At 38.0% G+C, this 12,888-nt stretch overlaps 1 pseudogene; it reads left to right on the plus strand.

The window, feature by feature from the left end:
- The first annotated feature begins 9,974 nt into the window (after positions 1-9,974).
- On the plus strand, positions 9,975-12,444 carry LOC100027321 (heat shock cognate 71 kDa protein-like; annotated as a pseudogene).
- Positions 12,445-12,888: the final 444 nt, after the last annotated feature.

Here is a 12,888-nt window from a genome sequence, read left to right on the forward strand (position 1 = left end):
TTGATTTCTAATGATCATTAATAAATCCATTAAAATATAACATTTTAATATTTGAGATTTAATTTTAACTTTTACATATTCCTTGAGAAGAAATTTGTTGGTTACTTTAAAAATGCTCAAGGTTTCCTTACCATTTAAAGCAAAACCTTTTCCCAACAATGTCTTGTCTTTTTAAAACAATGCGATGACCAAAAATGAACTTTCTTTACTCCTGATCACACATACGCACATCAATCAGAAATACCTTGCTCTTTGGAAACAAATAACAGCTTGACAAAAATGTGAGATTATAGCACTCAAATAACAAAATTAATACCTAGAATAAAATGCATCTCATGACCACCATTAAAAATTAACTGCACTTGATATATGCAATATTTCACACATTAACCATTTCAAAACTGGGAAGAAAAGATTAGAATTTAAGGTTATGAATTTCTGGACCTCCTTTTGCTTCCTGCTGGATATTCCCATATCTAGATCATCAGCTCCTGCCTCACCTCTATAGCTTTTGGGAGGAATTAACTGGTTTTTGTTGTGGTGGTTTTTTAAACCCTCACCTTCCATCTTGGAATCAATACTGTATTTTGATTCTAAGGCAAAAGAGTGGTAAGGGCTAGGCAATGGGGGTTAAGTGACTTGCCCAGGGTCACACAGCTGGGAAGTATCTGAGATCACATTTGAACTCAGGACCTCCCATCTCTGGACCTGACTCTCAATCCACTGATCCACCCAGCTGCCCCCAGGAATTAACTGTTAACACAACTTTCAGACATTATTTGCTAACATTTAAATCACAAGCATTTGAAATGAATAGTGAAGCCTCCACTTAAGGAATCCATTAGACATACAATATAAGCAAAACCTTCCCAGAAAACTGAGAAGAAATCCAGAACTTAAGTTCTTAAGCTTCTGTGAGAAGCTCTTTCACAAAAATTTACAACCATTTAAGCCTTAAACCCAGCATTTCAATTCATGAAGAAACGTTCGCTATTTTAATGGACTTAAACCTAGAACTTCCATTGAGCACTCAGGCTCCCACACTCCAGCTCAGCTTCCCTTTCAAAGCTTTCGTGCTTCTCCTTGCCCTTGTCTAGCATAGACACTTGTAGTCAGCTTGAGCTATTCTCCCTTTTGTCTAATTTACGGGTCCATTATTCAGTCTTGTTTTCTCTTCATTCTAACTCCACAGCATTTAAATGGTTTCTTTCTCGTTGTGTATAGTATCAATTCCCTCATCTGTAAAATAGGCATAATAATAGTACCAACCTGACAGGGTTGTTGTAAGGAACAAATAAGATGACACATAAAAAAATATTTCGTAAACACAGTATGGCATCAATGCAAGTTATTATGAATATTAAACTAAAATTAATAAATAATAAAATAATTATTATTTAATTACATGGAATAATTATTATTTAATTATATAATAATATTAATAAAGATAAATTAATAAAATTTATTATATGCTAGATATTATGTGCTAAGTGCCAGAAATTGATTTCCTAAAGGTGGAGAAGGGTGGAATCCCTATCCTTGAGGGAGTTCACATTCTAGGATTTATGCTTCAGGTAGAGATTGAACTCCATTCCCTCTGAAGCCTTTCCTACTTATAAGATTCCAGTGTTTCCCCCTTGTTTTCAGGATTCCCAATTTTTCTCCTCTGAACTCATTATTCTTTCCCAAGAATTGGGTCCTAACATTTACTAGCTGTTTGACCCTGGTAAAGTCACCATCTCTTTGTGACAAAAGAATGATGTATTTACCATGCAGGCTTCAACAGAGTTATTTGTAGAGAAAAGAGTTGTTGCCTTAAAAGAAATGTAGAATCAGGAATTATCATTGCAGATCTGGTCTTCTTCCAGGATGACCTCAAAGGTTCTTTATCTTGAGTCCTTTTCATTTTTTCTCTCTACTGTAATAAGGGTATTATTTGAATGGGAAATGATCAGGGCTGTTAATCTTCTTCCTTCCTCCCTTCCTCCCTTCCTCCCTTTCCTCCCTTCACCCTGCTTTCTTTTTCCCCTTCCTGTGGATTTTCCTATAGGTCTCTCTAATCAACTCAGGGTGAGTTATGATGTCTCAAATGAAATACTCTTTCTCTTCTTTATCTTATGTAAGGGGTTTATTGGGGAAGACAGGGAAGGATAAGGAAATGGAAGGAAAGAGGGTTTGGAATTTCCCCAATATTAGAATGAGTCTTAGGCTGAAGGATAGTAGAATATATTTCAATTTGGGAAAATGGGCTGACAGGTCTGAAAGTTCAGTCACTGACTCACAACAGAGCAAATCAGAGAGAGCTGAACTTTGTCCTTCTTTCTTCTGTCTTCAAAGTCAAAGATCCTTCTCCTTTCTGTCTTCAAGGTTAAAGACATATCAGATTTCAGTTGATCTGCTCCTTCCTCCAACTGCTCTTTCCCAGTCACATTCCAAACCAGAATGCTCTCCTTTGAATGACAGGTCACCAGTCCCATCTATTCCTGCCTTGTTGCAAGCTTTTCCAATTTCTCTCTTCCACACTACACCCTTTCCCAGGATAATTTCATCTGCCTTTCTCTCTATGTTGATGATCTCCAAATTTGTATCTTCAGTCTTGACAAATTTCTTTTAAATATACAAAATAAAATCCACAAGGTTAAGTGGAGAAACAGTTACACTGAAATACAGTTATCAAAATACCTCTTCCAAAGAAACCAAGTTTACTGAAGTCAAATTAAAAACCCATGGTTTATTTGCTCTGTGAAATAAAAGAACTATTCTGAGCACATTTTTGGAGAGGTGGTGTTTTTGTTTTTGTTTCTTGAGATGACTGGAATGGCAGCATGGTGTAAGGAAAGAACTCTGAATTGGAATTCAAAGGACCTGGGCTTGAATCTCCCACTTACTACCTGTATCACCTTAAGCAATTCATTTAATCTCTCTGGACCTCAGTTTCCCCAACTCTAAAATGAGAGGGTTGGACTAGAAGATCTCCAAAGTTTGGAGATGTTGACCTTTGAGTTCTCAAAGGCTATGATAACATATCATAAGCTCTGATGGGTTTAACCAATATGGAAGGGCTTTGCATACAAACCCAGTGAATGACTGTTTTTTTATCTGAAATGGGGCTAAGGGCAGAGAGGCCCATTACAAAGACACCAGTTGATATAGTGTTCTTACGCACAGTACCTCATGAAATCATGAACCTAGACATGGAGAAATTGTAGCTTATTGGAATGTCTACACTAAGAAAAACACTAACTCCTTAAAGTATCTGGGTCAAGGAATGCCCTGCTGAGCAAATGAAGGACTCAAGATAGAGCAATCAATTACCACTTATCTTCCTTGCATACAAATGGTGTTCTGTCAATTCTAGGAATTATTCTGACACAGAAAATTGATGATTAGGTCTTCAGACAAATTCTCCTCCTCCTCCTCTTCCTTCTTTTCCTCTTCCTTCTTCTCTTTCTTCTTCTTCTCCTCCTCCTCCTCCTTCTTTTCCTTCTCCTCCTTCTTTTTTCTTCTTTCTCTCTCTCTCTTCTCCTTCTTCCCCACCATGTCCCCATCTTTCCATCTCTCACCCTCTCATTCTATACCTCCCTTTCTTCTTCTTCTCCTCCTTCTCCTCTTCGTCTTCCTTCGCCTCCTCCTCTTCTTCTCTTCCTCCTCCTCTTCCCTTTTCCTCCTTCTTCTCCTCCTCTTCCTTATTTATGTCCTTTTTCTTTTCTTGACCTCTTTGGGGTCTAGACCTACTAGTGGGTCAAAGGGCAGAGTTCCAAACTGTTCTCCAGAATGGTTGGGCTATTTCACAACTCCACCAATAATTTTTTAGTGTACCTAGTTTTCCTCATCCTTTCAGCATTTCTCATTTCTGGTAAGTGTGAGGTGGTACCTGAAGAGTTGTTTTATAATTGCATTTCTCTAATCAATAGTGATTTTGAATGTTTTCATATAATTATAGATAGCTGTGATTTCTTCTTCTGAAAACTGTCTGTTTATATCCTTTAGAGAATAACTCTTATTTTTATAAATTTTGACTTAAAGGAAATGAGGCCTTTATCAGAGAAACTTTTTTTGTGTGGCTATTATTCCATTGTTTATAGTACCTTTTTAGCAAAATGTAGTTTCCTTGACATTTCTTTTAATTAGGCCTATCTTTGCTTTTGCTTTGTCTTATATCATGATTGGTACTCCTGCCTTTTTTACTTAAGCTGAAGCACAGCAGATTCTGCTTCAGATCTTTGCTGTGTGTCTCTTTCTGTTTTAAGTGTGTCTTTTGTAAAAACAAAACAAAACATATTGTTGGATTCTGGTTTCTTATTCATTCTTCTATCTGCTTCCCTTTTATGGGTGAGCTTATCCTGTTCACATTCATAGTTATGATTACTTTGTATTTCCCTTCATCCTGTTTTCTTCTATTTATCATCCCCTTTTATTTTTATCCTGTTCCTTTTCAAAAGTCTGTCTTGCTTATGATCACTATCTCCCTTAATCTACCCTCCCTTTTTAACATCCTCCCCATATCCTCCCCTAATCCTCCCATATCTCTTATCCCCTTTCCCTCTTCTTTCCCTATAGGGTAAGATAGATTTCTATACCTACAGCTGAATAGAGATTTTGACTTCCAAAGATTCAAGAGAAGCATTAAAGGCTAAACATGAAAGAATAATCTTAAGAAACTCAATAAAGTTAAACTGTTTGTATTCCTATATGGGAAAATGATACATGTAACTAATAAGATCTTTATCAGTTTTTTAGGAAGTTAATAGAAGACTTCAAAGACTGAGGGCATGAGTTCAAGTTGATTATACTGAGATGGTGATAGATGTGAAATCATACAAATCATCTTTCCATATTTCCAATTTAGCCATATTGTAAATACCCCCACTCCAAAAGTGAGAAAATTATGCTTCCATTTGTACTCAAAATTCATCAGTTTTGCTCCTTTAATATGGAAATTGATAAATTTTGTGTGATCTTGATTATAGCTCCATGATATTTGAATTTTGGGGGGGCTGCTTTTAATATTTTCTACTTGACCTAGGAACTCTGGAATTTGATCAAAATGTTTCTGAGAATTTTCATTTTGGGTTCTCTTTCAGGAGGTGATTGGTAGATTCTTTTTTATTTCTATTTTACCCTCTTGATGAAGGATGTTGGGGGAGTTTTCCTTGATAATTTAAAAATATAATATCCAGAAATTTTGTTTTATTCTGATCTTCAGGTAGTCTAATAATCATTAAATTCTCTCTTCTTGATCTGTTTTTCAGGTCAGATATTTTCCCAATGAGATACTTCATATATATTCTTCTGTTTTTTCATTCTTTTGTTTTTATTTTATTACTGTTTTTTGTTATTTCATGGTATTCACTGGCTTTCACTTGCCCAATTCTAATTTTTTAGAAATTAGTTTCTTCAGTGGGCTTTTGTACTTCCTCTTCCATCTAGCCTATTCTGCTTTTAAGTTCTTTTCTTCCATAAAATTTATGTGACTCTTTAACATTAGGCAAATTCTGTTTTTTAAGACATTATTTTCTTTAGAATTTTTGTGCCTCTTGTATCAAGCTGTTAACTCTTTTTTTCTTGTCTCCCTCTCATTTCTTTACCTAATTTTCCATCCACTTATTTTTTCTTTAACAATTCAAGAAATTCTTATTGAATTTGGGTCCAGTTAGCATTTTTCTCTGAGGCTTTGCTTGTAGCTCTTTTCACATTGTTATTTTCTTATGCATTTACCTTTTAAGCTTCCCTTTCACCATAGCAAATTTTTTGGTCAAATTATTTTTGTTTGTTTGCTCATTTTTTTCTATCCTATTTCTTTATTTTGAATAAGGTCTGTCTAAGCAAGGATTCTAGGGACACCAGGCCAGCTCCATCTCAGCTGATTTCACCAGAGAGAGTTCCAGCCAGAGTCCTCCTCAAAGAGAGATCCAGCCAGAGACTGTTTCAAAGGGCCTCTCTCCAGAGCCTCCAGAGGGACAGAGTCCCCTCAGAGGAGCTCCAGCGAGACCTCCTTAGAGATTGTCCTCCAAGAGCTTCCCTTCTCCAGAGCCTCTCTCAAGAGATTCTTCCCAGGCGATCCTCATAAGAGCTTTCTCCAAAAGGATTGTCTCCTCAAGAGATTCTGCTTTTTCTTATATAGGGGGTTTAATCCTATGTCACCTCCCCTAAGTTCTTACATCTACCAATCACTGTAGACGTTTTCCAAAGGACTGCCCATCTGAATTCCTGCTAAATTGACTAATCCCCTCAGTAAGTCTGAACTAGAGAAAACACAGCTGAGTCGACTAATCTCATTAAGAGAAAACCTGCCCGACCTTTATAGGTACCTAGCATTCCATTGTATCAATTCTAAAAAACAGGCATGGCTCAAAGAACTCCCTGCCTCATCATAAGCATGGATCCAAGTACTTTCATTGTTTAGCAAGGAGTTTTCTCCCCTAAAGCAGTCTTAAGTATGGGTGGAGTAGAGGTCCTCCCATTTCTGATCCTGGCGAGTTCTCACATCAAAATGGGGAATGTTTCCAGTAGGGAATTTGTTCCAGTGGAGGATTCCTCAATGTGGAAATTTTTAACATTCACAAGTCTGAGAAATTTCAAGATTTATAGGAGTGAGAAGACAATGTCTCAAGTATCAGGCTTTATTGTGCTGCTTTATTTTAGAGAAAGTTCTGGGAGTTTGGGGTATTTTCATGATGGTGTGATGCAGAACTGCTTATGGACAATAGAATTTCCAATCATTGCCAGCAAAGAGCCTCCTGTAATCTCTTTCTGACTCCTGTAATCTCTTTCTGACCAGGTGTCTGATTCCCTTACTGTCTCTGGGCAGAGAGCTCCCAAAGCTACTGCTACTGCTGCCACCTCTGCTCTTACTATTATAGTACTTCCAAGGCCTGACTGCTGCTCTTACCACAGTCTGGGGATGCATCTACCCCAGTGTGACAGATTTCTCCTGTTGATCTCCTAAGTTCTTAGGCTGGGAAAATGTTTCAATCTGCCCTTTAGTTGGCTCTGCCACTCTAAAATTTTATTCAAGTAGTTATTTAAAATTGTTTGGAGAGGAATATTGAGAAGAGTTAAACTAGGTCACTGCCTATACATAGCCATATTGATTCCATCTCATCTTTTTGTCTTTTGTAAGATGGCTAATATGGAAATGTGTTTTGTATGAATTCACATGTATAATCCATATCATATAGCTTATCTTCTCAAGGGGTAGGAATTTGGAACTCAAAAATGTTTATATTGAATGTTGTGAAGATTGGATTTGGCTCTCCCCTGATTGTAACAATGAAAGTACTTAGCTCTTCCTTGATTATGAAGATTAAAATATAATCCCCTGCCTATTTTTAGATTTTAATCCCCCAAAGTGCAAGCACAGCACTTAAAAGTTGAGTATGGAAATCTACCCATTTTGGATTTTAACCACAAAAAGGTATGAACACCCATTTCATACATTGAGTGGGAGGTCTGTGACTCATGTGTGAAAGACTGGGCAGTCCTAGAGTGGAGTGTTGGCTATGTTTGGTAGATGTAAAAATTTAGGGGAAGTGATACAAGAGAAAAAGGCCTTTAAAAGTGGAAACACAGATATACACAGATCCTTGGAGTGAAGAGACACACTTGGAGTGGAAAGAGACACTTGGAGTGGAGAAAGACACTTGGAGTGGAGAAAGACACTTGGAGTGGAGAGAGACACTTGGAGTGAAGAGATACACTTGGAGTGGAGAGACACACTTGGAGTGGAGAGACACACTTGGACTGGAGAGAAACACTTGGAGTGAAGACTCACACTTGGAGTGGAATCTCTTGTAAGAAGCAGTTCTACTGGAGTTGAGGCTGATAAATAATCTGCTGATTTAACTGACACATGGTGAGTATAAAGGCTGACTACCTGGAGGCATCAGCATCTTGAGACTCCTTTTCCTTGGCTGGGACCTTTGAATTCCTACCTGACTAAGAGGAAGCCAGAGCTCTCTCTCTCTCTCTCTCTCTCTCTCTCTCTCTCTCTCTCTCTCTCTCTCCCCCTTCTCCCCTTTTCTTCTCTTTCTCTCTTCCTTAATATCTTCCCTCTATTGTAAAATAAACTACCATAAATTCCATTCTGACTTTAGTCATTCATTTTGGGGAATTTAGTAATTAAATCCCTGGCAACAAATTAAATATATTCAGTCCAACCATAAAATTAACAATGTTGAATTTTTAAAAAATTGAAACTGGATAATATTTAACAGAATAAATTTTTTAAAAACCATTTAAGCAGGGGGCAGCTGGGTAGCTCAGTGGATTGAGAGCCAGTCCTAGAGACGGGAGGTCCTAGGTTCAAATCTGGCCTGAGCCACTTCCCAGCTGTGTGACCCTGGGCAAGTCACTTGACCCCCATTGCCTAGCCCTTACCACTCTTCTGCCTTGGAGCCAATACACAGTATTGACTCCAAGACAGAAGGTAAGGGTTTAAAAAAAAAAACCCATTTAATCAAAACAAAAAATAAACAAAACCTAAATCTGCATGCTTGCCTAGACAAACTGGAGACTAGACCTCAAATCTCTTGTGTCATCTTCTGTTTTATATTTATTTCCCTAAAGTTAGCACCAAAATATGACTTTAAGGAATTGATATTTCCTAACTTCAAGAATTTCAGAGTCCAAGAGTCTGTTTCCTAGCAGAAGGTGATTTCTAGAACTACTCAGAGATGGGCATTTCCAACAAGACAACCCTGCAACTAACTGAAAGAACTAACAAGCCATGTCTGATTGGCCAAAAAAATCTGAACAGAGAGTACAGAGCAGGAGCATGTGTGAAATGTCCTGGAGTAGTCCTATAATGCTAAATTTACCTCCCAGAATATAATCAGAATTTTGAGATATCATCTGGCCATTCAGGCATAGCTCTATAGATCTTTCAGCTATAGAGTCCTCCTGATTGATGATGGTGTCATTTTCCTCTGAGAAAATGTTACAGAAATCTGCTGAGCAAGCTGCTCTAAAAGTTACAAGGCCAACAGACAAGGCTAGAAAAGTCCTTTTCTCAAGGTCACATTAGCCTGGAAAATCTTTTTATTATCACATATGTATAGTTGCCATTACTTTGAAGAAGGCAAAAGGGAGAGAAATCCCTTCCCTCATCTTCTCTGGAATGCTAAGAGAGAGCTACCATTGGCTATTTCCATCCAAAGAGGCTGCCTTGAAAAGAAAGCAGAAGCCAACCTCTCCTTGCTCCTTGTAACCTACATAATGTGTACTCAATCAATCCTCTTTGACATAGCCTGTCACAAGGGCATATGAGAAGTAACCAAGAAAATATATTTCCTTTTCCATAGAGACAACATTCTTACATCCAACTGCATGAAAGGAACCCCAGTCTATCAGAAGAGACAATTCTCTTGATCACCTGTGCCACACTGAAAAGGCTTCTTGATTGTTGTTTAAAATGTTGCTTGTTGGCCCTGGAACAGTAATATTTGATCTGGTTTAGAGAATATTACTGTGGCCAAAAGAAAAACTTTTATTCATTTGGACTTGGCAAGGACCTAGGCAAGGATTGTAGATCTTAATTTAGTCTAATTTTTATTAATGTTTTTTAAAATATTTTTGTTATGTTTTGTTTTTATATTACCAAAATTTCTTCAAGTATCCCTGTTCCACCCTCTTTGTGGAAAATCATTCCATATAACAAAGAATTTTTAAAAGTCAGCATAACCTTTTAAAACTTCCCCCTCTTCCCCACTCAGCACAGTAACAGCCCTTCTTTCTCCACAATGGTCATCTATGACACCCCAGCAAATACTTGAAGGGACCCGCAGTTGGCACTGATCTTGGTACCACTTATTCCTGGGAAAGTGGAGTTCATTGCTAATGACCAAGAAAACAGGACCATTCCCAGCTACATTGCCTTCATAGAAACAAAATGTTTAATAAGTGATGCTGCAAAGAATCAAGTTGCAATAAACCCCACCAACACAGTCTTTGATGTCAAACATCTGAGTGGTCAGACTTGATGATGAGACATGAAGCATTGGCCTTTCACAGTGGTGAATGACGCAGGCAGGCCTAAGGTCCAAGTGGAGTACAAAGGGGAGACCAAAAGTTTCTAACTAGAAGAAGTACTATCTAAGGTCTTGATCAAGATGAAAGAAATTGCTGAAGCTTACCTCGGGAAGACTGTCACAAATGCTATTGTCATGCTTGATCGATAGGGGGTCGATGGGGATATGATTGGGGATGTAGACTCTAAATGATCACACTAGTGCAAATATCAATAATGTGTAAATAGGTCTTGATTGATGACACATGTAAAACCCAGTGGAATTGCTCTCTGGCTACAGGAGGGGGTGGAAGGAGGGGAGAGAAAGAAGATGAATCATTTAATTGTGGAAAATTTTCTTAATTAATCAATTAAATAAAATTTTAAAAACAAACAAACAAACAAAACAAATTGCTATTGTCACAGTACCAGCCTATTTCAACAATTTCCAATATCAGGCCATCAAAGATGCCAGAATCATTGCTGGTCTCAATGTGCTCTAAATCATCAACAAGTCAATTGCTGCTGCTTTCGCTTACAGCTTGGACAAAAAAGTTGGTGCCAAGAGAAATGTGTTGATCTTTGACCTTGGAGGTGGTACCTTCAGTGTCTCCATCCTTGCCATTGAGGATGGCATCTTTAAAGTCAAGTCCACAGCTGGGGACACTCACTTGACTGGGAAGACTTTGACAACCACTTGGTCAACCATTTCATTGCCAAGTTTAAGCAAAAGCACAAGAAGGACATCAATGAGAACTAGAGGGCTGTTTGCCATCTGTGCACTGCTTGTGAATGTTTAAAGCAAACCCTCTCTTCCAGTACACAAGCCAGTATTGAGACTGATTCCCTCTATGAAGGTATCAACTTCTATACCTCTATCACCTGGGCCCATTCGAAGAGCTGAACGCTAACCTCTTCTGTGGCACACTGAACCCAGTGGAAAAGGCCCTCAGAGATGCCAAGCTAGATAAATCACAGATTTGTGATATCGTCTTGGTGGGAGGTTCCACTTGAATCCCCCAAATCCAGAAGCTTCTGCAGGACTTCTTCAAAGGCAAAGAGTTCAACAAGAGTATCAGTCCTGATGAGGATGTTGTCTATGGTGCAGTTGTCCAAGCTGCCATCTTGTCTGGAGATAAATCTGATAATGTTCAGGACTTGCTACTGCAAGATTTTACTCCTCTTTCCCTTGGAATTGAAACTGCTGGTGGAGTCTTGACAGTTCTAATCAAATGCAATACCACCATTCCCACCAAACTGACTCAGACTTTTACCACCTACTCTGACAATCAGCCTGGTGTGTTTATTCAAGTTTATGGAGGTGAAAGAGCAATGACAAAGAATAACAACTTGCTTGACAAGTTTGAGCTCACAGGAATCCTGTCTGCCCTGAGGGCTGTCCCTCAGATTGAAGTTACATTTGACATTGATGCTAATGCCATCCTCAATGTCTCTGCACAGGCAAGGAGAACAAGATCACCATCACCAATGACAAAGGGCGTCTAAGCAAAGAAGAAATTGAGCACATGGTCCAGGAGGCTGAGAAGTACCAGGCTGAAGATAAGAAGCAGAGAGAAAAGGTGGCTTCTAAGAATTCTCTTGAGTCTTATGCTTTCAACATGAAGGCAACTGTTGAAGATAAGAAACTGCAAGGCAAAATTGGTGATGAAGACAAACAGAAGATCCTTGACAAATGCAATGAAATAATCAACTATCTTGGATAAGAACCAGACTGCTGAAAATGAGGAATCTGAGCATCAGCAGAAAGAATTGGAAAAAAGTCTGTAACTCCATCATCACCAATCTGTAACAGAGTGCAGGAGGCATGCCAGGGGACATGCCTGGTAGATTCCCAGGAGGTTGGAGCAGCCCCATCTGGAGGTGCTTCTTCTGGACCTACCATCGAAGAGATCAACTTTTTTTATATAAAGTTTATTAATAATCACTTGAAGTAGAAAGAAAATAAACTAAAAGAAAAAGAAGTGCAAATCTAATTAGACTACAAAAAGTAAGCCCATGTATGTAGATTCTCCTGGCTGGCATAAAGCCCACATCCTCAGCCACAATCACAGGGAGAAGAGCTAGAGGCAGGGTCACACACAAACTTTATCACCAAAACATTATGACATACCAGAAGAAAAAGCATTCCACACAGATTTACAAAAATCGAAGGACTCAAATTTGTAGCCAAGGCAGTAGCAGTTTTAAAAAATAACATTTAAGCTGCTGTGTAAATCTGGGCATTCTGAATACTTGAATGTGTACAGAAGGAGAAGTGAACAACATCATACTTTATCAGTACTATATTAAAAACAAATGGAAATGCAATTCTTGTCCTGGATAATAAAAATCTATTTTAAATTGGCACCATTAAAAAAAAACATTTCCCCCCCAATCTGAAGATATATTCAATTATTTCACACCTATGGACCATTCATCTCTGCAAAAAGAGTAAAAGAAAGTATATTTTCATGTATTTTATATGAATCAGCATATTAATTTTACAGATGAGGAAACTGAAGCTCAAAGAAATAATTTGCCTAAGGTGACACAGATAGTAAAAGAAGTAGGTAGAACTCAAACCCATTTCTTCTGACTCCAGATCCAATGCTGCTTTAAGTTAAAAGAGATTTTCAGAAGAGTAAAGGGGCATTTAAGTCCTTGGATCTTTCATATTGGAGGAGGTCTTCTATGGTCAGGTCCATTTTTTTTTACTTCTGTAGAATCAGGAGCTTGAGTTTATCAGCAAAGCGACTGAATGAATTCTGTAAGACCGATTCATATTACCCATAAATTCAAACTGAAGTGGCATATTTGTTCATCAATGAGAAAACGACTGTCAACAGACTTAGATACTTATCAGAAAAGAAAAAAGAAAAAAT

This window comes from Monodelphis domestica, chromosome 6 (genome assembly GCF_027887165.1).
Source record: "Monodelphis domestica isolate mMonDom1 chromosome 6, mMonDom1.pri, whole genome shotgun sequence".
In the NCBI taxonomy this organism is placed as follows: domain Eukaryota; kingdom Metazoa; phylum Chordata; class Mammalia; order Didelphimorphia; family Didelphidae; genus Monodelphis; species Monodelphis domestica.